The following is a 27,184-nucleotide window of genomic DNA, read 5'->3' on the forward strand; positions in this document are numbered from 1 at the left end:
GGTGATGCACTGCACTGGGCATATGCCTATAGGTGATGCACTGCACTGGGCATAAGCCTATGGGTGATGCACTGCACTGGGCATATGCCTATGGGTGATGCACTGGGCATAAGCCTATGGGTGATGCACTGCATCAATAGACAGATGGTCTTCCTCATCAATACACAGATGGTCTTCCTCATCGATAGACAGATGCTCTTCCTCATCAATAGACAGATGGTCTTCCTCATCAATAGGCCAACGGTCTTCCTCACTGATAGACAGGCGGTCTTCCTCATCAATAGACCGATGGTAGATAGCAGCCCATCGAGGTAGAAAACTCACTCCCCAAGCATTCTCACAAGAATCTTCACCTCTTGGACATCACAGGCAGAGCACAACGTGCAGTATGCGTTATTAAAATGTTTTTCTCTGTCTCTGAACAATCTTTCCTCAGTCTGTTTGATGAGTTTTCCTATGCGGATATACATCCCATAGGTTTTCCCTTCCATCTCTATCATGCTTCATACAGTGGAAATGCGTCATAAATATCCTTGTTTCCATCCATTCTCCAAACGGAAGGGAACGTGCCATAAATATCAGCGTTTCCTGGGCACCTGAGTAACGGCATGGCACGGGTAGTTCACACCCACGCGTGCTTGATGACTGGCCAAGCCATGAAATGATCCCAGATGTAGATCTCTGCTGACACATCAGGACCCAACGGCTCTGCCCTGGCTTCCAGGCACCAACACCCATCCATCCCTGAAGCACACTAACAGTCATCCATTTCTCCTCCCGCACACTAACAGTTTGAACCCAAAAAGCTTTTAAGCTAATTGCTTTCTTGCTTGTCCCTCCGGCGTCATCAATTAAGAGAAGCTGAGAACGACATGTTGTCATTCTATATCCAGCCTATATTCACAAGCCCTTTATTTAAAACAAATCCTGACATACTGAAAAAAAAACCAGATGTAATTGAAATAGAATATAATATTGCCTGTCCTGAAACCAAAGGTAAACATTCATACTACACATAATTGATTAAGCACATTACAGGTATAATATAATTATATAATACAGTGAATACTGCATTTATTAACAGTTCAACTGGCTTGTACAGTTAAGAACGGATCTTGAGTCTAGTTTGCGTGCAGCATTGACCTCTTCACACCTCCTTGTTTTTGTCTGCAACCAGTGGTGCCTCTCTAGGGTTATGATCAGGTATGGATAGAGATGGAGATGATTAATATAAGAGAGTATTGGTTGTATAACAGCGTTAGTAGTAGTAGTGGTTATACTCTTGGTCCTTATAAGGTTCAAATTATTAGGATGAATGGAGCAATGAAGCAGAAAACTGTTCCAGCAATGACATTCATTCATATTAGGAGTGGATGGGCTGGTGCACAGTGTAAGATGCACCCAAACAGAGTAGAACTGGACATAACAATGTGGTGATAATGGGCATTTTGGCATTTGTAAGAAGGATAAACCGCTTGTAAATGACCAGAGAGACTTCGTTCTGTCTCTCTCTTTCTCTCGCACACAAACGCACATACACACACACAAAAAAAGCACACACACACACACACAAAAAGCACACACACACAGACACGTGCACAGTACACAAAAGCAGTAATTCCTCTCTGCTGGTTTTCATTTGGCCGAGGGCAGGACGAGGGCAGCATGACTGACCCCACTCTAACGTTTAATTGGCGGGACACGGGATTACACGCTGGCCGGCCAGGCCGGACCTGAGACGCGAAAGCTGGATAGCCCCAGTGGGGGTGTAGATGCCCTGATGGACTTCTTATCTTCTACACAGCACTGACCTTAGAAGGGCAGCTGGACAGGACTGGGAAATGCTTGTTTTGTCTCTCACATGTCCCATGCTAATATTACTTAAGAGGACAACTGACCTGGATGAGGAGATGCTACTGTAGGACGTATTGATGAAAGCTGTAGAAAAAGCAAAACTGCAAAGCAACCTAGCGCAGGAAACCCAATTGTCCACTATGGTATTTCAATTTGTTGGTGATGGAACAGAGTTTTTAACCTAATTTACATTTGAGTCAATAGCTGCTTGTACTCAGATGGGAAGCTTTTAGGGTGAACAACTACTGAACACCAGATTACTTCTAAGGTTTGGATATTAACCTGCTGCAGTTTTGGACTGGTAAGGTTATTTATCAGTTTCTGCAACACTGAAATGTCTCTTATCTCTTTCTGTAGAAGGTGTTGAAAACAAGGGTAAAGCGTAAGGATAAGTCATCCCAATAATAGCTTATTCTCTGTGCTACGGTTTCAGAAACATCACTGCTGCATTGAGGCCAGTACTGAGATAATGAGAAATAGTTTCTACCCACAGTTTGCATACCAACTACACAAAGAAATTGTATTTTGACAGTGAAGGTGTTGGCTCTGTGTGTGCCATGATGCATGTGTGATTGTTGTAATGTTGGCCATAATGCTGTCCAAATGTGAGTGTGAGTTTAAGTGTTAATCGTGTGTCAGTGTTTGAGTTTAAAATGCCCTTTGGTCTCCCGCTGTTTACTTCATGTTAGCGTGACAGTGTTCTGAGTCTGTGCGTTATCCTTGTGTTTCCTGCCTGTGTGCTGTCCTTGCTCACCTGTAGATATGTCCATGCCAGTTGCCGTATGATTTTCAGAATTTCTGTGCCAGTGTTTGATAAATAACTGCAAAGCCAAAGACATATATGGTAGACTTAAAATACCCTTAAATATTCTGGCATGCCTTAAACTTAAAATATATAACATACTTATACAATATACTTAATATAAAACATTCAGACTGATCAGTAGACTTTGGGTTGCTAAACTACTAAGCATCTGATTAATTCTGCAGTGTACTTGAGCTCTTCTTTTCTCTCTTCAGGACAGATATGTAATCGAGTCTGAGGGCTCTGGCACTGGCGCTGACCAGTTCTGACCCCGTCTCCAGCATCCTGAGAAATCTTTGGGGCCAAGGCTGGCTCTGAGGATCCACATCACATTGAGTCATTTGGACTGCTGTGTATTTAGTGTTGGGTGGAATGAAAAGCCACTGATTGACTCTGTTTCTGTTATGTTTGGATGCTGCTCAGTAATTGGTGTAAAAGGTGAAAAGGGGTTATGCAGTTTGAGGCTCCAATTAAGCTCAAATACTACCAGCCCAATTGTCTGCCAGACTTGGTGGAAAAGTATAGCATGGGTCAAGGCCGAACAAATTACATTTGGGAACAAAATCACCAGACGGATCATTCAATGGGGAGGTTTACCTGGAACATTTACATGTCAATCTGCATCTCAGCACAGGAGCAGACTGCCCAGCAAAATAACAGATTGAAACTAGAAAACGCAATTCCAGGGAATTACCAGTGCATGAAAATGCAAAACATATGGTGTGAAATGTATTGTTAAAACAGAAACAATTGGCAACCAACATAATGAGGTTTAATATAGTTGGAATGACTGGACAGATAAATAGGTGGATAGTTTAAATGGTTAAATTATTTGCTAGGTACTGTAGATGAGGTTTAATATAGTTGGAATGACTGAACTAGGTAGATGAGGTTTGATATAGTTGGAATGATTGAACAGTTAAATAGGTGGATAGTTTAAATGGTTAAATTATGTTGTGGACCGAGGAAAAAGTTGAACAGGATGTGTAGTCTTAAGAGAATGAGACTGTATAAGCCTGAGAAACTGACAGTTGCTGCAGGTGGCCTGGCCACCAGGCTTAGGATTCTAATTGCTTAATGGCCTGATTGTGATGTCATCAGCCCAATGTTAAGTCTATAGGGAAATTTTGAGTAGGTTTTAATTAATAGTTTAAAAAGTATAAAAGTTACAAAGATGAAAAATACAAAGCCCAGATGTCCTAAGTAAGACCTACATAACATAGTTTGAATGAAGTTTCTACGTTAAACGGTTGAAGATGCATTAACTGCGTTAGAAGAAGAAGAAGAAGAAGAAGCCTAGGAAGAACAGTACAGTGCATTTTCATGCACTGTAATTATTAATCTCTCAAAAGCATGGGCATAAACAATGAAGCTATTCTTATCCTTACAACCACCACAATGACTAACAGAATGGTGAAAAAGATTAGCCTTGTTTCACCAGACGTATTGCTTCATTTTACCTTGTGCAGAGTCTATTCCCAATTGGGAAATGTTTCAAACCCTAGCATGGTGAAAGGCGTAGACTTTATGTTAACTTTGAAATCATGGGTCTACAGTGGGCAGTGCTTCGACTTGGCCAGCTTCACTCAAGGGTCCGGGCTGGATGGGATCAATGCTGTATCCACGAACTTTAATTTGTATTTTTCCAGTGAGGCGCTGCAACAACCCAAACACCCGGTAGATGGCTCAAGTGAGCAGGGTGTCTCGTAAAAAGAAATGGAGCCTGGAAAACCCTACACAGACTTCACTACAGACTTTAGCAGACTAGTTTAGAAATAATTTAATAGCCAGAAATATGCCTGCCCTGCCCTAATAAAGAAATATTTGGTTAACTGTGAGTGAATCCCGTTTGCAGCCGTAGCAAAAACGCAGGACAAATTAAAACGCAGGACAAATTAAACATTCTGGTTTTCTCCGAGTGCAACGATGATAGACAGACATCATTTGGACAAAATATAGAGCATATTAACCTCCGTTGCTCAGCCAAATGCCTTCCTGTTACGTCCTGTTATCACGGAGTTACAAGCGATGAATGTGTTTTTCATTTAAAGTTTTGACTTCGTGCTTATTCAGTAGAGCATTTAGTGCTCTCCCCAATCCCAGACGTTCACATTGCATGTTTGTTTGTAATGGATGCAACCGCGAAGCTATGCGTTTGACGGCAATGACAGACATGAACCAAGACATATAGCCCAGCAGCAATCTAGGGACTGTTCGTTATTTATTGAAGGGGCCACCGGAGGAATTTTGAGTGCTTCAGTTGCAAGTTGCATGATCAGGGATTACTAACTATACTTTTTACTTTACCTAACCTTTACAAATGGCATCAGAAGTCAGGAGACATTGTGTTTACCTTTGTTGTATAAATATACACATTCTTCTAACTGCAATTTTTGCATGCGTTACTACTGTTTACTGAAAATGTTTACTGTTTAACTGTTTATTTAGTATTTCTAGTAACTAGTATCTCAGTGAAATTAAAATGATGGAGATACTAGGCAGGCAAGGCCAGGATAGAAAAAGCTGTAGTCTCTCTCATGTGGCAAGAGTTGGCTCTCTGAAAATGCATCCATCATTGGAAGTAATAGTTCAGGTTTCATAATGTTGCAACAGTGTCAAATGGGAATCACTTAATTTGTCACTATAGAAAATCATACAGTATTGACACTGGTCACAATTTAATTTTTGAAGATAGAAAATATTCCTTGGGCAGCGTAACAAATGCCTAAATTTCCCTCACGGGATCAAAAGAGTATATACTTATACTTAACCTGCACATTGTATGTGTACGTGGAGAAAGCAGACCAGTCGACGGACTCATTCAGACATATTTGAGAAAAACATATTGAGTAAAACATATTTTCTTCAACTTTTGGAATTTATAGACTTTGCAGAGTTGATCTTTACAGGTATATTGAGTACAGTGTGTGAGCTGACTGTTTATGCTGTTACAATATATCTTTGGGCTGGAGAAGTTGCACAAGTCTGAAACATCTTTTATGTGTACAACCAAGTTTGGAGTCTCAGGAAATATGGGAGAAATGAAAGTTCTGTTTTTTACCCTGCATAAGGTGGGTTACTCACACACACACACACACACACACACATACACTTAACATTTAAAGCTTTTTCATCATGATTTTGTCCTTTTCTGATGCTTTATCCCTGACAGATAAATGCTAAAAAGGCAAAGTTTCAACATCAATTCATAGTGAAACCTCATCATGGGTACCAAGAGTCACCCACACTGCCATGCGCTTCAAAATGTGTATCGACTGTACATTGTTTACTTATGCATTTAGCAGACACTTTCAATTCAAAGTGACTCACGGATACCAATTGCAGGGGCAACTCTCCCTGGAGCAACTTCGGGTTAAGTGCCTTGTTCAAGCCAGGACAGAATGGTGTCAGCCAGGAATCGAACCCCTGAGATTTTTCTTGTTTGTGACAACTGCATGCCAGCCAAGTTTCTTAGCCACTACACTACTACTATCTGATAAAACATCAGAGAAACTAATGAAATAAATGTTGTAAGTTTCAAGAAACCTATGATAGCTGGAAATTGTTTAAAGGCATGATTCACAATCTGTGTTATATCAACCATGAAGCACCCAATGGATATGCACCAAAGGCCGAATTTGATGTTCAGCCTTAAAGCCCTATATACTGTACGTTTTTTAACTTCATATAAAAGCTTTAAAGTAATTTTGATGGTAAACAAACTTGTAATGGGTTGAATTGAACACCTAGCTTAACTTGCAGCACCAACCTTGCAATTTGGGGCAGTCGTGGCCTACTGGTTAAGGCTTCGGGCTTGTAAACGGAGGGTTGCTGGTTTAATCCCTGACCAGTAGGAACGGCTGAAGTGCCCTTGAGCAAGGCACCTAACCCCTCACTGCTCCCCGAGCGCCGCTGTAGCAAGGCAGCTCACTGTTCTGGGTTTAGTGTGTGCTTCACCTCACTGTGTGTGCTCTGTGTGTTCACTAATTCACGGATGGGATAAATGCAGAGACCAAATTCCTTGTATACGCAAGTATACTTGGCCGAGAAACCTGATTTACGATTTGTCTGACGACGAGTCGTGAATCATTATCAGGGGCCGTATTTACAAAGTATTTTATCTTACCGCTAGGAGTACTCCTAAATCACACTAAAAGTTTTTATCTAGGAGTTTTCACTTACAGTAAAATCTATTCACAAAGCCGCTCAGACCAACTCTTAGTAAGGAAAAATGACAACTCCTAAGATAATGTAGTTAATTATTCAGTCCTCTTTTAGAGGCCACGCTGTAAGGTTTTGGGGGCAGCCGTGGCCTACTGGTTAGCGCTTCGGACTTGTAACAGGAGGGTTGCCAGTTCAAACCCCGACCAGTAGGCGCGGCTGAAGTGCCCTTGAGCAAGGCACCTAATCCCTCACTGCTCCCTGAGCGCCGCTGTTGTTGCAGGTAGCCCACTGCGCCGGGATTAGTGTGTGCTTCACTTCACTGTGTGTTCACTGTGTGCTGTGTGTGTTTCACTAATTTACGGATTGGGATAAATGCAGAGACCAAATTTCCCTCACAGGATCAAAATAGTATATATACTTGTACTTATACTTATGCTAGGTTTAATAATCTGTACATGAACGAGCTGGATAAAGACTGGTCTGTGTATTCATGTGAGAGAAGACAGCTGGGTGACTCGCCGCGTTGGCTTTAAAGGGAAGCTTGGCAGGATTTCCCCCTCTGCTGGAGAAATTGCGCATTATGCTGTTTCAAACTGTGGGAAAAGGTAACAATAAAGCACATGGATTTGTTTACAAGCTAGCGAACGGTTAGCATAAGTTTGGCAGAACTATGTGGATGTTACAAGGTAAGAAACACGATTTAAAAGAGTTTCTTGTTTCTCATTTCTCTTTCCGGGATGGTAGTCTCAATGTTGCAAGGTTGGTTTTCAGCCTGGGGACGCTAGGCGCAGCGGGGAAAGTCACCATTTTCACCGGAACAGGTTATTTAACCATCAAAATGATTTCTAAACGGGTTTATTACGTTGAAATAGTTGCCAAGTTTCCCTTTAAGAGTCTGAATGAGAGGAAGACTGGTCTGTGTAGAGAGAGAGGACAACTGGGTGGCTAGTGTCAGCTTTAAGAGTCTGAATGAGCTAAATGCGGACTGGTTTGTGTACTTATGAGATAATTAGTAGTGCTCCTTTGCAATACAATGGAATGTAAATTCCACGTGTCGTGCATAACCTGAGCCAAGGGCAGGCGTTTAATTTGAAATCTAATCAATAGATTAAAACTTAAGTCATTCCTGCCTGTCCACACGGTTTCGCCAGAAAATGATTACCATAATCAATCTGGAGATTGCTCTGCATTCCTTTGGAAAGCTCAACCTCCTAGCCAGTGATGGTACAGGATGCCATTATAGAACCCTGTATGTGAATCATATTTAACATCACAATACTATTATGGGTCTTGGTTTGTCTTAGCCTCTGTGTGTGTGAGTGAGTGTGTGTGTGTGTGAGAGAGAGAGAGAGAGAGAGAGAGAAAGATAATCAATATGTGTTTGTTTGGTGTATACTGTGGATACAGTATGTCCTCGTTGGTGTGTGTGTGTGTGTGTGTGAACCTATGTGTTTGTTGGGTCTATACTCTCCTCATTGGTTTGTTTAATACCCTCCAGATGATGCTCAGCATCGTAGCCATAAAAATCAGTCAACCAGCAGTCAACAGTAATTACAATAACACTCCACCAGCACCAGAGAGCACGCGGTGGGTATATGAGCTGTACGCTCTGACAGAGTGTTTGACCTTTTCCTTTCTGTCTTTGACATTGTTTAAGCCCAGACGTCCCTTAAAGCAAAGACGCTCTCCGCCACCGGCCCCAGCCACCGCTCCGCTCCGACTGCGCTGCCCTCAGGCACGTAAAGATGGAAGATAATCCGCAGCTCTACCTTCCGGGGCTCTAACCGCGGGTTGGCCATCAGCTGAACCTTTCCCATTTCTCACAGTGGGGCAGCCGTCTCTGCTTTCTCCCTCTCTACCTTCCCTCTCTTGTCACAGAGATGACAGAAGAGCGCCTCAGATAGCGTAGGAAAGCGTTAGCTTAGGAGAGTGTTAGCGCTCGTATAAACATGCCATGCTCATGTACATTTGTCTTTGTATTTTCTGTTCTGACATTTGGAGTTTGGATTGAAGTAATGGTTCTATAGTTGGGGCAGCTGTTGTTCAAGTGGCCGGAACGTCCGTACCACATTTGGATTCCAAATGTCCACGGGGACCCGGGTTCGAATCCGATCCACAGCCATTTCCCAATCCCATCCTCTCTCTCTCTCCCACTCGCTTCACTCTTCTGTCCTATCTGAATAAAAGCATAAAAGCTGTAAATGTGCTTTTTTTGTTTTTCCATTCTCTGTTCTAACATTTGAAATTTGGATTGTAGTAAAGGTGGTATGGTTTGGCCTTTGGGTATCACCGTGTGTTGGCACGTTGTTTGTGAATTACAACAGTGTGCCAGGCTGGGAGGCTTTGCTGGCTTTTGCATGCTTGTGCATCTGATGCGGTACACCCTCCTCCTCTCCTCGCTCCTCACCCTAGGTGCTGTGCCGTGGCGGAAACGAACAGCCGAGGCGCCGAGCTGGATAAATTGTGATCAACATGCAAAATGCGCCAGGAGAATGCAGTGGAGCACGCAGCCAAAGCAAACAATTAAAAGATCTGTGAGAGCGCGAGTGGAAACGGGCGCAGACGCGCTGGCGTACACACTCTCACACGTGTACGCTCGCATCTCATCTCGCCGCTGTCCTGTCTTGTTAGCCACGCCGGAAGCGCTCAGCTCCGCAGAAGAGAGGAGGGGATGGAGGGAGGCCTGTTGGTGTGAGAGGGAAGGAGGGAGGGAGGCCTTGCTGTCTCCGGCACCCTTCTCCACTGAGACGAGGAAAACTCATTATGACAATTCCCGAGCCCCATTATGGCGCTGCAACCACTAGCTGTAGGTCGGTGACATTTTGAAGGATTCGCTACAGACAAAGGAAATGATCATCAGGGGAAAGGGAGGAGAGAGCTTGAAACATGCAAGGGCCAGGAAAGGAAGCCCTACAAGGCTTTTCACAAGCAGATGAATCTCTCTCACACACACACACACACACACACACACACACACATACACAAACACACACATGGGGGGAGTTTTCTCTAGCATGAATTACCACACAGCTGGCTTAGTGAAGAACAGGCCAGAATGCTAATGATCATGAATATGCTCTCAAAGGTTCAGTTACAATTACAGCTTCTATTGACATAGCAAAACGACAACTGGATGAACTGGATCAGGCAATGAAATGATGCATGTACCGGTATCTCATGCAAGCACCAGTTACATGTTATCAACCTACAGTCATGCTGTCTCTGTAAAGTGATGGATGGATGGATAGATGAATGAATGAATGAATGAATGAATGAATGAATGAATGAATGAACGAACGAACGGAATGTACTGCCTCTGCAGTTTGCATGCAGGTGGATGCTAGTGCCAAATGCTGATTTGAGAGCTTGCTGTTGCTTTTCTAGATCAAGCAGAATGGGGTTAATGGAGTGATGGGTGTGGCCAGCTGGTCAGTGTCGTAGTGAACGTGCATCCGCAGTCTTTAATATATTGCCTGTCAGGACCGTTTGCCTTCACTGCCTCCAGGTCTTGTTCCCTCTCGGTCAACATGTTTAGCTATCGTCAGATGAGCCATTCCTACAGATGGAATCATGATTCTTAGGCATGCTGGAATTTGGGATGCTGAAATTAGGACCTCGCATCATTTCTCTTGCTAATGCTGTTGGCAGAGAAGCTCATTAGATTGCAAAAGCTGGTGAGACGTTATGATTGATAAAGGCTGCTCTAATCATATTTTATACTGTTTTTATTTTATGTTGTTTGTTTTTTGTAAATGACCGTCAAATATATTTTAAACAAGCAAATAATTATATCTAGCACAAATTGGTAGGATCACTTTGAGTAAATACCAACTAATTATGATGAACTCCTAGGTGCTGCTTCGGTGACAGTCTTCTTTAGGAAGTATTGACTTTACTGATCAGAATATCAGAATATCTAAACACAGCCAATAGGAGGACTTTAAATATGTTGACAACAAACTTAAAGAGTTGTGTGATCGTGGCCATCACGCATCCACTACACTCCTCTGTCCTTCTCTGCATACATTTCATCTGAAACTGAGGTGTTAATTATGAGAAATGATACAGTGTTTAGTGAGATAATGAGCAGTTGACCAAACTGTCGTTGTGTGCTTCAGCTGGCTGGGTGGTTGGAGGCTTTGAGGAAAGTTGGAGGGAGCTCAGAGTGAACATACCATTAAATGCCAACGCCACCTGGCTAACTCTGACATTTAAGATCTGCCACGCACTGCACAGCACAGAGAAGGAAGAGATGTCTTTTAGCGCCCAGCCAGATAGTCTGAGGACACATGCAAACACACACACACACGCACACACACAAATACATACACACACTCTGCACACACACAGACTCACACAAACAGACTCTCTCTCTCTCACACACACACACACATACACAAACCCAGATATAGAGACAGATACAAAATTACACACAGACAGTCACACACACACATACACACACACACACACACACAGATACGGTGACCGATACAAAGTTACACACACAGGCAGAGAGACAGTCACAGAAATAAGTGCAGCCAAGCAAACCTTAAACCAGTTACTATCAGAGAGGGAGTCCATTGATCTCCCATCTCTCAGAGAGAACAAGGATGATACCAAGCTCCTTACACACATCTGCTCTTTCCCATATCATCAAGGCTTCCATTCTCAGAGTGTACAAGTATGGGGTCATGCTATGTCAAATCAGATAAGATTGTTACTGCTTCATCTCAGATTTTGTTCAAACCTTGTCTATGCCATGAATGGCCTATCAAATATTTCAGTTCAACTCCTATATCTTCAGCCCTTTCAGCCCACAACATTACTGATACTTCAGTTCGACAGCCTGAAAAAAAAAACATTATCTGGAAAGTAATGTTTGGGCATTTATATCTTGAAAAGTATTATTCATACCCAGCCCAAACATGTTACCCTTCTTATCTCTGTACATACAATAACCCACTAAGCGTTTAGCTTAGCATAATTCACTGGAAGTACAGTAGGTTAGACCAGTTAGCCTACAGTATAGCTTCCTTTTAGCTTTATGAACTCACTTAAGGCAGTGGTATAAATGGAGAACAGAAGGTGCCCAAGTATGGATCCCTGAGGCACACCTGTGGTGAGTTTGTGAGACTATGATACCTGTCCCATTTAAGAGCGTCCTTTGAGGTGGGATGCAATTCAATTCAGTTGACCTTTCTCAAAACTCTATGTGAGGAAGGTCTGTCAAAATCTGTCCGCAGATAGTCCTAGCTCAGATAATATAGAGGAGAAAATGTCATCGTTCACTGTGTCACAGACTGTAAATAAGTCAAGTGAAATTAAAACTGATGACGGACGCATGAAAGTTGCTAAAGCCTCTGCTCATTCACAGGAAAAAGAAGTTTTGGAAGAATGACCACTCTTGAAATCAGACAGCTAAGGGCCTATAGGTTGTTCTGAGATAGGAAAACATAAACTTGTTTGAATACCACTTTCTCAATAACCTTTAACAAGAAAAGATGGGAGACTGCTCGTCATCTGTAGTTCTTCACATTACATGTAACTGAATTGAGTGCACCTTTCTTGAGCAAAGGTGCTTTCTTGCTTGTCTGAGAGAAAAATGAACTTCTCCAGAACTGAGTGATGAGTTAATAACATGCATGGCCACCGGCAAAATGGTGGGTTTGATAGACTACAGAAGAGTGGATGAATGGGATCCAGAGAGCATGCTGTTGAACAATTTAGCTGAAAAAGAATAGGAATGTCTTCCTCATTAAGAGGAGAGAAGGAATCCAATGATTCTACCATGTCTACAAAAGTATAAGGCTCAGTGAACTGGACACTTATCAATGTTTTCAGTAAAAAAGTTATCTGCAGACACAGACAAACGCCGCTGGAGGACTGTGATCTACTGTCTGTGACATTTTCAATTTTTCTCTGAAAAAAAGCCTTATCAGCAAGTGGATAAAAAGTCAGATAGCACAAGCTGGTAGTTAGTAAAATCATTGGTATCTTTGGATTTAGGCCATTGTCTCTAAGCAACACTTAATTCATTTTGTACTTTATGGATTACATAGCATACAGGGTGTGACTAATGTAAAACTGTCTGAGGAGCATTAAGTCTCTATGATCTACAGAGGAAAGGATTTTCCACTGTCTGAACACCGACAAACTGATCTGAAAGATTTGTACAGAAACATCATGCTGAGCATGCACTATTCAAGATGTGTGTGTTTCTCTTTTCTGTTGTAGTGTGTGTTTGTGTAGGCGTTTGTATGATGTATCACTGACTGATGGGGTTTTTCTGTTGATATTTTATTCATTCAAGGGCAACTTTGAAGCAGAAGGTGGAAGGGGGGGCTGTTCTACTAGCCTAAGGACATTGCATTACACTTCACTCTCATGACAGATGCCATGTTGTGTTTGGGGTGCAAAGGTAATGCTGAGTCCCAATACAGCTGATTGCCCATCTGATTATGTAACAAGAATGTGATCTTGTGGCCCTCTCCACACAACCTCTATTATTTTAGTGACGTGTATCATAAACATTCCCTAAGCACACACATGACACAAGAATTATACATATCCATGTGGCCACCCGTAGCCATTCCATGCAGAGCTGCTGTGTGTGTGTACCCTAAACAAATAGAATCCACTAAAACCTTATTATTGTTCAAGCAAACGATTTTCACTCATTGCATCTGCTTTCTATTGCCAAGCACCAAATCCGTTAAATTCCAAATAAACGGCTCTCGTGGGCTATGTGATCCAAAGGTTTAAATATGCTAAACACCTCAGGCTAGACTCACAGTCCTGCTTATCCCCACTTAACAGGATGTCGTTTCCCAGTTATTGACAAAGAAATACATTTAAACGGAGCCTGGTTCAGCTCGAGTTGTGAATCACCAACTTTACAACCAGGGCTTGTTTTTGTCTCCTGCAGCATTTCATTAGAAATAAAACTAACTGTGAATTTTCTTTTACAACTCATTTACTTTCTAATACAGTTCACATAGACACACACAGAGAGAGAGATATGGTATCGGTGTGTTTTGTTGAACATGTGTGAGTGCTTGTATCCATCTTGTGTCCTGTCGTAGCACTCCAGCCTGTGTGCCAACAGTTGCAAAAATGAAATAGTGTCCAACAGAACAGAGGCCATCTCCGTCATGTCACGAGGCTTTGGCAAACTCAGGAGAATAAATAAAACAGCCTCCACTGCTGGCTGTGGAGCATCCACTAATCTGCAGACATTTGGTTTCATATTAATCTTGTTTCCCTGGATCAATACTCTAAGCGTAAATTGGCTCCTCATCTAATCACCCTGAATGCACCCAGTTCCTTAAAACCCAATTATGCTGCCTATGCATGTTTGCATTCAAACGCCTTCCCAGTTCAGACACACAGCTTATGGGAGCTGCTTGATTGTTTGTAAACTTTCAAAAGCGCAAGGAGCACAAAGTCTGCTCATCATCTGAGACGACGTAGGGTATAAACTCACTATAGCTCACTGATCCCCTGTGCATGGGTGAGGTTACCCACACAGTGAGAGCGAGAGAAGGAAATACACACATACACAAACACACACATTCCTGATCTCCTGTGCATGCCTTGTACACATACACACACACATACACACACACACACACACAAATTCCCGATCTCCTGTGCTTGTGTGAAGTTTCACACACACACACACATTCCGTATCTCCTGTGCTTGTATGAGGTTTGTATGAGCTGTCTCTCTCCCTTTGCAACTCTTCTCCTGTGGTGGCAGCTCCTCTACATCACAAAGTTGTTGTTTTTTTCTGAAGAAAACAGGCTGTGTGTTTGCATTTGGGCTTCCGCTAGAGGATTACACACAATGTAAGGGAGAGCCCGGCGAGTCTGTGGCATCTTTTAAAGATCTGCTGGAGGTGGGGGACATTCGAGGGCCTTGCTAAAGTGCAGGCGGAGTTCTCTCGGGCGCCTGGTCAGCATCTGGAAGAGGATTTGGGGTCGTGTCAGGAGAGGGATTGGGGGGAGCCGCAGAGCAAGCGAGCGTGCGTTTGAGCCTTGATCCGCGCCATCCCATTCATTCGGCTGAAGGATGTAGCAATGGCAGCGTTTCAGAGCCAAACTCTCTCTTTTTTCATCTCGCGGCCCTTTCACATATAGTAAACTTCAGCATTTGTGCCCAGCATGAGGGGCTGATAAAATGGTAAACTTCAGCGTTTGTGCCCAGCGTGAAGGGCTGATAAAATATTTTTAACTTCCCATTCTTTTTCCTCTCTCAATCTGTCCCCTTCTCCTTTCTCGCTATACTATTCTGTTTTACAATCCAGCGAAACATTTGTGCACACACACACTCATACAAATACACACACACAAACTCCCATTCAAATGAATGCACCTGCATACAGCACTAATATACCCCCACACACACACACACACACCAAGCCCTGAAGATAATTACCTAAGTGGACAGAGAGAGAAGGAGAAAGAGAGAGAGAGAGAGATAGGAAGATGGGAGTAATGCAAAAATGTGATGATGCCCTTGCAATGTACCAGGCATGGATTTCCTTACTATGGCCGAAAGTGGCCAACCAAGCAAAATAATAACACTTTAAATTCCAGCTCATGGCCAATTTGTTATCTCCCAGCCACAAGACAGAAATAATTCCAGTTTCATATTCAATTTGACTCCAGATTAATCCACACAAAAGGACAATATTTTCAACTCTTATTGATCTTTATGGAAATGTATTTATGTAAATGAATTCTACTCAAGGAGAGCAGATTCCTGCACTAATTCATAAACAGTGCTCAGAGAATCCATACTTCATATTAAGTTAACCACATCACTTCACAAATAAGATCAGTTTCTTTTTTAGCAGACATTAGTTTACACATCAAGACCTCAGCTCTGTTGAAATATTTATGCATCCCGATGTAGATATCACCAGTGGTCAGTTGGTTCGTTTTGCACCCTGAACAACACACCAAAGGGGAATTGGCATCAAATGTTTCAATTATTAAACAGAAGGATGCTGGTTTGCTATGTTTTTATACAACGCCTTCGCGTGGATATGATTCTCACAGTGGGTGTTTGATACCACCACCAGGGCTATTGATTCAACACTCAGAGAAACTAATCTGCCTGTGCAGAAATGTTGACATTTTGAAGAATGCAAAAGATAATCTGTTTTGTCACGTTGTTGAGGAAAAAACATGCTCACCCTCGTAGACGCTTCAACACATCAAGTGCTATCTGCAAAATGTTGGCTAAAAGGTTGCACAAATATTTATCTTTAATCCTAGTGTTGTCTAATCATCAGTATAATTCACAAGGCTTCAACAACCCACAGAAAACGTATGCAATCTTTAACTAGGAGGTGTCTCGGGGGATGTCATCTTGGATGTCCTTTTCATTTAGTAGAACACTGAAGATTAAAAAGTCTAATGGAATTAGAATAACAATGAATTTCCAAAGGCAAATTATGGCACTTCAACATATTCACATGTGGCACCATGAGTTTCTCATGCAAGATTGATTAAAGGCCTTGAGTAGGCTACAATCTCCAGAAAGTGTCGAACCTTTACCAAAAGATGTTTTGTCACCAGATCAGATTTCCATGGGGTTTTTTGAGTATACTGGGTGACTTTTTAAAAAATAAAAGAAAACTTCACTGTATTTCAGAAAAGTGATACCAAAGAACACTCAGGTACCATCTAATCATTTGAGAGGTTAGTAGAAGATAGAAAGGTGTAATAGACTTGCAGAAGCAGATAGTGACCGTTTCCAAACCGCTCACCCTTAAAGCCTGTGTCTTGTCCACCTTGCGTCAACAGACCCACAGTCACACAGCAGGACATTTGTGGAGAGGAGAATGGCTAAGCAACCTGGCTCTGTTCATATTCAGGAGGCCCCTCTCCTGTTCCCCCGAGGAATACCTAAGGGCAGATTGCAGGGTGAGATTCCCCTTAATAATGATTGACAGTCGCACACATGCACATAAATTGAACAGGATGTGCGGGTTGACCTGGGTGTGATGTCATTTCAATGTCAGCACTTCCGCTGAATGAAATATTGAGCGAACTGAGAGAAGAAATACAATGAATAGATATTATTAAACATATTTTTTGACCCACGTCAGCCGGTTTGACTCTCCAAGGCTTAGGATCCTCACTTCTGAAGTGGTAATGCAACATCAAAGTACACAGAGATCACCATACCATACCGCCGAACTGACAAATCACCCACATGGGACAGTGTTCTCCTAAGCTCCGTGCACGGAAGGCTTCCCTTAATTCCCTGTGAACGAGTCGGTGCTTAACAGGCTACTGAAGGGCAGGTGCTCATAATGGGCTGTTGTTACCTCTGGCTGAGCAGCAGAATGATGACACAGGTGGATGTTTTGTGTTTTTGTTGTCGATGATTGATCTGTGCAGCGTCAATGTAAAATTGTGGGGGTGATTTGAAGCTGTGCTCAACATGGTGCTTTGATGCAAGTGATGAGAGGAACGCTGTGTCAATGTACCGAAAAAAGGTATAAAAAAATGATTCAACACCATTTGAATAAAAAAGAAGTCGATACCCTGCTAAAAAAGTGTAAAACTTCTTATGTCGATACTGCCCCCTAGTGTCTGCATTATGGTATTACATTATATGCCCAGTACCATCAATGATGATTTTTGGGGTTGTCTACAAGGACCAGTGACTATGTCTGACAGTTTTGATCTGAAGCTATTCATGATCTATTTACAAATACAGTCTCTCACAGTGTCATGAGCCTTTTGTTTTGACTTGCTGAGGTGCAATGTAAACCAGATAGGTTGCAGTGTTAGATATGATTATTGTGACAGTGTGACAACTACATAAATACACACAAGTTTCTGTTCAAGCAAGTTTGAGAAACCTCCTTTTCATGCCAAGTTATCAAAGTCCTCCTTTCATAGCGGGCCTCTCTTTGGCTCAGCGAAACCTCTCTTCGTCACACTTCGTCCTCTCAGCATGAAGAGGCAGCAAAGGGCATCTATGAGCCACATTTGGCCTTAGCAGCACTGCAGCAAGCAAGGCAGTACTGCATGTTTGGCAACGTCTCAGGCCAGGCTCCCTTGGAGTTTGTGAGGCGTTACATAAAGACATCCCGTTGAAAGTAGGGGATGGAGATGATTCTGTCCCGGCTCCCTGCGTGCTTCCGACCAGCTAGGACAAGAGCAAGAGAAGGTCGCACAACAGAATGGTGCTCATTATAAACATTCCATCACAACTTCTACTGTAGATTGGCTCAGAGCCTGATAGATAGAGGCTTGTGAAATCTTCTCTCTCTAGGGCTCTGGATTGGCCGTAGCATTCCATAGTGAACATTCTATTATAGATTGACATGTATTTAAAAATGCCCCCTGAGAGAGGCACTGTAGCTGCCTGGCTGCTCTAGCTGTTGGCTGCAATAGTTAGGCTCTTTTTTTTTCTTTCTCGGTGACCTCAAGAAACAGAGATCTATGTGAAAAAAATGTTGGAGTTCTCCTTTAACAGACATGTCACTCTATACTGCAAGGCTATTAGAGACAATGGTGATCTTTTTTTTTACTCTGCTGATATTGCTATTTAATTGCCTCAAGTGCTTCTCATCTACTCTTGTCAGGTTGCTGAGCAGGTTTGGACCCAAATGCACGACAAAAGTCTTGCGAATACGTCCAAAAACTTTACTCTTGGAAACAAGGGCAACATGACAAAACCATATTGACGAAGCAAAGACAAAGACAACCACAAGACCTTAAATATACAGGAAGGTAATTAAAGGACACAGACGATAGGGCAAAAACAAGGAGACACAGGTGACCATGGAACAAGGCACTAATCAGACTAATAACTTAACAAGACTCAGGTGAGGGGCGGAGACATAAGACAGGGAACAAAGCCACATGGCAATATAAACAAAGGAACACATGGCACAGGACACAGGAAGTAACAAAGACAACAGGAAGTAAACAAGAGCAAACACAGCAACCTACAAACTCCAAACTGTGACAACTCTACATTGTAGGGGGGCCCAGAAGGGTCAAACATAATTTACATGGCCTTGGCATATACCGTATACAAACAAACCCCTCCAGTAACATTAACTGCAATTTTCCTCAATTTTCTCTGTCCCTTACCCAGAGTCCAGATACCAAAGTGCACTGTCATGCAGTCTCTTATTGTAGGGAGCATTGATGATAATGATTTGTGGACCGTGCCTGCCGGTCCATCTGCCCTTGCTGTATATAACACAACAGCTGACTGTAGGAAACTGAGACAGATGATCGGGGACAGCACCATTCCTCTCCTGTAATCCTGGGGTGTATGGAGGTGATGTATAAACTGCATACCAGAGAACACACCGCCGGCAAAACTTCCCCATCCTGTGTTCCTTCGGTGTATGGAGGTGCACCTCCCAATCCTCTGTTCCTGGGGTGTATGGAGGTAGTGTATACTGCATACCAGAGAACATGCTGCCGGAAAACTTGCCCATCCTGTGTTCCTGGGGTGTATGGAGGTTATGTATAGCCTACTATATGCACCTCTCCATGCTGTGTTCCTGGGGTGTATGGAGGTGGTGTATACTATATGCACCTCCCCATCCTCCATCCTGTGTTCCTGGGGTGTATGGAGGTGATGTATACAGCATACCAGAGAGCATGCCACCGGCAGCACCTCCTCATCTGAGCTACTGAGCTGATAAGGATCTGGTCCCTCTCCGCTTGGTAAATATGCCCCCGTCCCGTGCTGAGCTACACCTACGTACATGCTATGCTACACCTATATTAGTGGACAGAACACAGGATGCTACATACTGCAGTTATTACTGTGCCTTTGTTCTGAAAGTTAATGCATGTGATTCTATAATTATTGACAGATGACAGACAGTATGAGTGCTCACAGGAAAACAACTCTGGGGCGAAGGATTGAAGAAGGGGTCAGCCACCTACTGTATGGCTCTGTTCGAAATGGAAGGCAACGTCTCGCTGCCTCCCTGCCTAAATAGAGAGCTGTCTAGTTTGGATTGAATGCATCTTTTTAAGAATGAGGGTAGCACTCTAGAATCTTTGTTTAGCACTACGGTATGAAGTTAGCAAAAGCCAGAATATTAAACTAGCTTACAGAAGCTAGCAGGCTAATGGTAGAAAGTTGTTTGATAGACGGCACTATATCGGACCAGACACTATCAATGGTTACAACAATTGTATAATCAGATAGTATAGTGTTTTTTTCTCGCTAGATTTGACAAATCTATGCAAATTTTTTTCGAACAGATCACATTTCAACAGATTCAGCAGCCGTTACCGGTGTTTTCCGGCATCTTTGTTTTCCTTTCACAGCTGTTTAAGACGTTGCTTCAGAGGATTATGGGTAGTAGGGAGCAAAAAGGATACATCAATGCTACCTTTAAAAACAACTGTTATTGGGGTAATACTAAGATATCTTAGAAGGCAGCAAACATACAGTGGGCATTGCTTCGATTTGCCCAGCTTCCCTCGCGGTCCGCGCGCGGGATCACGCGGTATCACGCGACTTTAATTTGTATTTTTCCAGTGACGCTGCAACGACGCTGCAACAACCAAAACAACCGGCAGATGTCTCAAGTGAGCAGGGTGTCTCGTAAAAAGAAATGGAGCCTGGAAACATTCTGGTTTTCTCCGAGTGCAACGATGATAGACAGACATCATTTGGACAAAATATAGAGCATATTAACCTCCGTTGCTCAGCCAAATGCCTTCCTGTTACGTCCTGTTATCAGAGTTACAGGCGATAAACGATTTTTGATGGTCACAAGTTTACTTCATTAGGGACTGTTCGTTATTTATTTAAGGGGCTACCGGAGGAGTTTTGGGAGCATTAGTCAAAAAAGATGTGACCCTCCCTCGCCAGCAATACATTTTTCTATGACCCTCCAAAGTGATTATGAAAAAACGCATGACCCTCCCCTTCAATTTATTGATGCCTTCTGTAGGCTACTGGGTCAATTTGGGAGCTTGCATGCTACCACTCCTTCCTTAAAATGCCTTGAAAAGGCTGTCGTTTGCACAATTTCATAAATAATCACCGAGATCGAAACATAGCCTACCTGTCAACTTTTTCCGGGTTTATCACGTACTGTATTTTAACTTTTTTCCCCGTCTTAGGAGGAGCTGCAGGGCCATCGCAAGGGGGTGCGAGGCCCTGTGCGAACATGACAGGTGCGAGGCCCTTTTCTTGCATGAAATCATGCGATAGCCTATTGATGGTGCATTTTAATAGTAGGCTAAAGGCTACACCAGCTTGTCTTTAAGAGAGGAAATTTTATAGCCTATAACATTAGCTGAGTCACATATTTGGCCATAAGCCGTTTATCAAAGGCTATCACGAAACGAAACTACAAAGGCGAACACTTTAACAGGGGGAATTAATTGGGCATGAATCATGCTGAACACTATTTCTCAATGAGTTAAAACACACATGACATTCAAACTATTGATACATTGTGCACTATGGACACTGGTCTGTAGGCTACCATTGGACAAATAAATGACATTGACTCGCCATATCCTGACTCAGTTTCAAACCGCACTTGCTGCCTTGCTCCCCAGTTAGATATCTTAAAAGGAAGCAGATTTACCCATTTCGAACACAGCCTGTACTGTATGTCTTCATTTGTTGGTGAGGGCAATAGTGTATGATTTAACACATATTTAGTGGCAGAGTCATAAGCAAAAATAATAATTTCACCCCATCATAACCACAAACATAGACATTTCACCCAATCATAACCACACACAGAATAATTTCAGCCAATCATAACCACAGACCTAATCATTAACACCCAATCAAAAACAGCCTGTATAAACCCATCATAATCATTAACACCCCATCATCTCTCTCCATATCCCTCCCCATCAGTGGCTATGTTTGCTGCTGTGACTGTGACCATTGTTGTTGTTGTTGTTGTTGTTGTTGTTGTTGTTGTTGTCGTTATCAGCTTGCTCACTCTGGCTGTTTGTGACTTACCCTGGGTGTGGGCCAGCCCTTTGTGCTGCCTCCTTTCAGCCTGACTGCTCCGGCTGGCCCGCTGCTGACTCTGCGCTGGGGGGTACGAGAGGGACCTCCTGTCCATCAGAGAGCACGTCTGCTGGGCCCGGGTGGCTGCCGGCAGAGCCAGGCGAACCTGGCACCGATCGGATTGGATGGGGTGGTGGGGCATCTCGGCTCGGCCAGGCCCGACACCGTAGACCGCCGCTGAAGAATGGGCTGGCTGGCAGGAAGGCTCGTCGGAGGTGCCCATGCTTCCAGATGCCAACGCTGCCATTCCAAAACAGTCACAACTGCTCTTCAGTGTGTTCCTGCTGTCCAACGAGGGACTAATGGAGTTGGCCTTGGGTTTGAGATGAGCCTGAGCATCAGAGTGAGATGGACAGGCTGGACTGGAGCCCAAAGTCCTGTCGCACTTTGTGTAGCACTTCAGTTTTTTGAATATTACTGTGCAATTCAGTGTAATGAAATGGCTAAGAAACATTTAATGGGGATTTAATGGTGGTAATGTAAGCAGTTGTGTACTGAGAGAGCAAAGCTCAACTAACAGGTTTGAATGTGACACTCAACATGAGTATTGGCTAATTGGCTTTTGTGACCAGGAAGAGGCAACAGTACTAGTGTGGTCAAGAGACCCTGTAGGCCTAAAATGCCATCAGCACTCATAAGAGGACATGGTGACAGGTAAAAAAATGAAATAAAAAAAAAGAAAAACCTCTGTGTGCGGTGAACGTTTCCACTTCGGTGAAGATATCCACTTTTTTCAAGTGTGCGTTGATAGACCATAACACACAATCAGTAAACTGTGGTGAGGATGAGGAACACAAACTAGTTTGCATTGAGAGCTACTGTAGTGTTGATCAGTTTGAGTCATGGGTCTTTTTTGTGTCTGCTTTCATCATGCAACTAACTAGTTTAGGCAACATTAAATTCAATTTAATTTTGTTGTATGGTAATGTGAAGGACAAATAAGCATGTGTCATTCCCATCAGCCACTTAGGATATCCACTATACCAGGGGTTCTCAATGTTTTTGGTTCCAAGGACCCCTTTTTGGGGAGAACATTTTCCAAGGACCCCCTCATAACTGTAAAAATTAAGCATGTCATTTGTATTCTCTGAAGTTGTGGCCAGGCCCACTATCCCATGTTTTTTGGCAGATGTGCAACTTGGTCTTTTGTCAATTTTGGATTTTGCATCACTTGACAACATGGACTGACTCAAACATTTCTACACATTCATCAGCTAGCTGGCTAACAAATAAGCCAAGCTAAGCAGTCGTAGGAATGGTTCTTCATGACCTGAGTGAAGTTAAATATTAATGTGAGTAGTAACAAATAGACACAATTTGCTTGTTTTATGGGTGAAAAGGGGCATGTTCTGTAGATATTAATTTTTAAAATGATAAACTTCAACTCTATAATTTCAAGCAAATTATTTTGAGGACACCTTGGCTATGGGTCGCGGACCCCACTTTGAGAACTACTGCACTATGCAGTTCTGTGTTCCTGGTAGGAACACAAAGCATAAATTAAAGAAAACTTTTCACAGCATGACAATGCTGATTATATCACCAAAAGAAACCAATTACCAAGCTTTTAACAGTGCCAATAAGACTCTAGGTGGTGTTTGCAAGGTTTTAAATGCCTCTTACATGACTCGATCACTAGTTTTAGACCAAAACTCTGTAGTGCTACTTTGAGATGGTGGATATAAATAGTTGTATTTCATTTAATTCCTGTTTGTGGTGTCCCCCCGTACTGGGCCGTAGCCGAGGAGTTCAGCCAAGCTCAACATGCAATGTTGTTTACCCCTTTCCAAGTGCAAATTGGTCACAGTTTGTTTAGAGACTGTGACAGACAGCCATGCTGTCAACTGCTAGCAGACTGAGGGCTGATGAGGAGATGTATAGCAACAGGTGATTGTTGTTAGCTAGCTCCCTTTAAGCTCACCAAGCAGCACTATGCTCATTTTGGTTTGAAATGAGTGAGCTTAGAACAGTGGCTCTCAAACTTTTTGGTTCCAAGGACCTCTTCTGGGAAAGAACATTTCTGAGGACCCCCTCATAATTATAACAATTAAGCATACACTGCAGAAAGTGATATCTTACTAAGTGTTATAATCTTATATTAAAGCTGCAGTTGGCAAGTCTGACAGATTTAGGGGGGAACATTTTTAATGTTTACAACTCTCATGCCCCTCCCCCACTACCACCAAGCACCCTCTCATCGAGTTTTTGCTAGTCAGTACGCACCAGACTGTGATTGACAGTCAGATCCCCCTGCTCTGATTGGACCAGAAGAACCGGGAGCTGTGGATTTTTACAAAACAAATAACAGGCTCTAGGTGGAGGTAGAAGTGCGTTTTTTTTTTCTAAAACCGGCTGATTTATGTTGTTCTATCGGAGCATAGTGTCGGTTTCAGTGAATATGATCATAAAAACCTTGCCAACTGCAGCTTTAAGCTTTATGGCTTCATGGCATGAACTTAGCTTGGCTAGCAAAGTGCTAGCATTGTCCAAATGGCATAAAACCTGCTAGGCTAGCGAGTGCATTAAACCTGTATAACATTTCACTTCCTTGAGTTGACAATAGTGTTTTACTTACGGACTGGACACTGGTTGTACTCTGCCGCAATGGTAGCCTACTGCTCCAGTTTTGGCATTGTTCCAAAAAATAAACTGAAGCCATTTGATCCTCCTCTAGGTTCTTGGCAACATGCATTGTTGAAGTTAAATTTGTGCATAGCGCACAAGCCTGTTGACGTTAAGCCATCCTTGCATACAAAAACTGTCACTGAGCTACACAAATTCTGTGGCCGCGGTCTCAACTGGACAAGTTTATGAATAGTAATATGCTCATTCAATTCCACGTCAGACTGAGCAACTTTTGTAATTGGCCTGATTTTTCCGCTAATTTCTTTTCAGTGGTTAGAGCTGACAGAGGAGGCAGCAGTTCATTTTCACATTCACGACATAACACAAACACATATGGACCTAACCTATTTAAAAAAATACAAGTAAAAACGGTTTTGTGTGGCAGGGCACCTTTAATATAAGATTATAACACTTAGAAAAATATAATTTTTTGCAGTGTATCCATTAATGTTGGTGGTGGCCTCATTCATCCCTGTTTTCTGCCAGGTGTGTAACTTGGTCTTTTATCAACTTTTGCATCACTTGACAATGCATACATTTCCCCACATTCATCAGCTAGCTAGCTGGCAAATCAGCCAACCAAAGCAGCAGTAGGAATAGTTGTTTGTGTGACCTGTCTGAAGTGATTATGAGTTAAATGTTAAAGGAAAATTCTGGTATTTAGCACTTTGAGTCCCTTTTCTGGTTTGTTTTGGATGAACTAGAGTGATGGACACCGAAATTTTGATGATTGATCCTGTCTCGACTTTTCTGACTCGTTTTTGAATCGCCTTTGACTACTCAGAGTGGCTGCCAACAGGCATACTGTAGGCTACTCAAACATGTCCTAAAACAACCCTTAACGTTCGTTTTCAAAACTGTGCAACTCACCCAGTGGTTAGTGGTGTTCGTTGATTATTAAAAGCAAATATATGGGCGCAATGTATGATTTCCAGCTGCTCAATATTTGAACCTGAAGCATAAACGGTGGCGCAGTAATATCAACGTGCAATGAGTCTTCCAACAGAAATCAATGGGATTTAACTAAATGCCAAATAAAACACGACAGAAACGGTATTTCACTACGCTACTTGTTTTGGAACATCAACGAACACCACTAACCACTCGGCAGTCAAAGGCGATTCAAAACAGAAAGTCAGAAGAGGTCGAGACAGGACCAATCGTCAAAATTTCGGTGTCCACCACTCTAGTTCATCTAAAACAAACCAGAAAAGGGACTCAAAGTGCTAAATACCGGAATTTTCCTTTAATGTGGGTTGGAGCAAACAGATGCAATTTGCTTGTTTTACTGGTAAAAAGGGTCGTCATTTTAATGATAAACCACAACTTCATAATTTAAACAAAGAAAACTGTTTTGTGGACCCCTTGATTATGGATAGTGGACATTGGACAGTGTTTCTCTGTCCTACACATGTCCACCATTAAAATGAACTTGAAGATGATACCAAGACTAGTTATCTGATAAAAAGTGGCAAATTGTTGTATACCACTGTTTTAAAAGTCAGCTGCATATTTTTCCAATATCAAAAAAGCATAGTTCCAATTATAAGATGGACAAAAACCGTTACTCTATCACTCACTTTTCTTCCACTGGTACATGTGTTACGATCCATTCAGTGCAAACGGAAATGAGTTAGGACTCTCCGAAAGATAAACGATAATGAGAAAAAGCTGGTCTTGTGCGTCGCTCCCAGGACCTCATGGGTTTACACAGATGGTGGTGAGAGAGATGGACACTCCACTGACTCCAGCAGGTTGCGATGTAAGACTGTCGTCTGTAACACAGCCATATGTCATCGACTTAACAAACTTCTGTTCGAACACATGAAGCTTACGCTGGGGATGGGTGTGGTGTGCGGGAGTGTGAGTGGGTGTGAGCTGAGGGGTAAAAGAATTTCTACCAGAAAGACTCAGTAGACAGAATAGAATCAGTTAACAATTTAATTAGTAAAGGAACGGCTTGGATGCAAGCATGATAGAGTCCTGAATAGGTAACAGTCTTTGGCGTAGGCCCGTCTCGGATCCGTCCAGCGATGGCGGATCTCGTCTCCCTGCCGATGGATGAAGGCAGGGGCGGGAAACCCTACCCCAAAAGGATGAGTGATGCCGCCAGGCGGTGACTCAATAATCTGGTTCTGAGAGGAGCATAGACATTAGTATACATACAAGATGAATTAAACAGCATGACTGGGCCTGGGTGAAGACGTGCCAGGGCGCCCGACAGAATTTTAAAGTAGCTAGGTGTTAACCATAAACCTAGGGTTGTAGTGGGGCCCGCAGCATGCTTTTCGCTTTAGTGGGATTTAGAAGCTTGACGAGCTGGGCAACCAGCGTCTAGGGCAACCCTAGACCAATGCGGCGGCAACGGCGGCGTCCAGGGCAACCTGGACCATAAGCACTTCCGCGATCTGGAAGCCCAGTGACTAGCAAGCTAGTACATCGTGACGAGCCAGGCCACCGGCATCCAGAGCAACCTGGACTTTAGTGCTTATGCGAGCTGGGCAACCAGTGTCTAGGGCAACCTAGACCACGAGGCGATGCCGGGATACCGGCATCAAAGGCAACCTGGACCATTAGCTGGGCAACCAGCGTCTAGGGCAACCCTAGACCAGCGTGGCCTGACGGGCGACCCGGCATCCAGGGCAACCTGGACGAACTGGGCAACCAGCATCTAGGGCAACCTAGGCGGCGTC

This window comes from Alosa alosa, chromosome 12 (genome assembly GCF_017589495.1).
Source record: "Alosa alosa isolate M-15738 ecotype Scorff River chromosome 12, AALO_Geno_1.1, whole genome shotgun sequence".
In the NCBI taxonomy this organism is placed as follows: Eukaryota; Metazoa; Chordata; class Actinopteri; order Clupeiformes; family Clupeidae; genus Alosa; species Alosa alosa.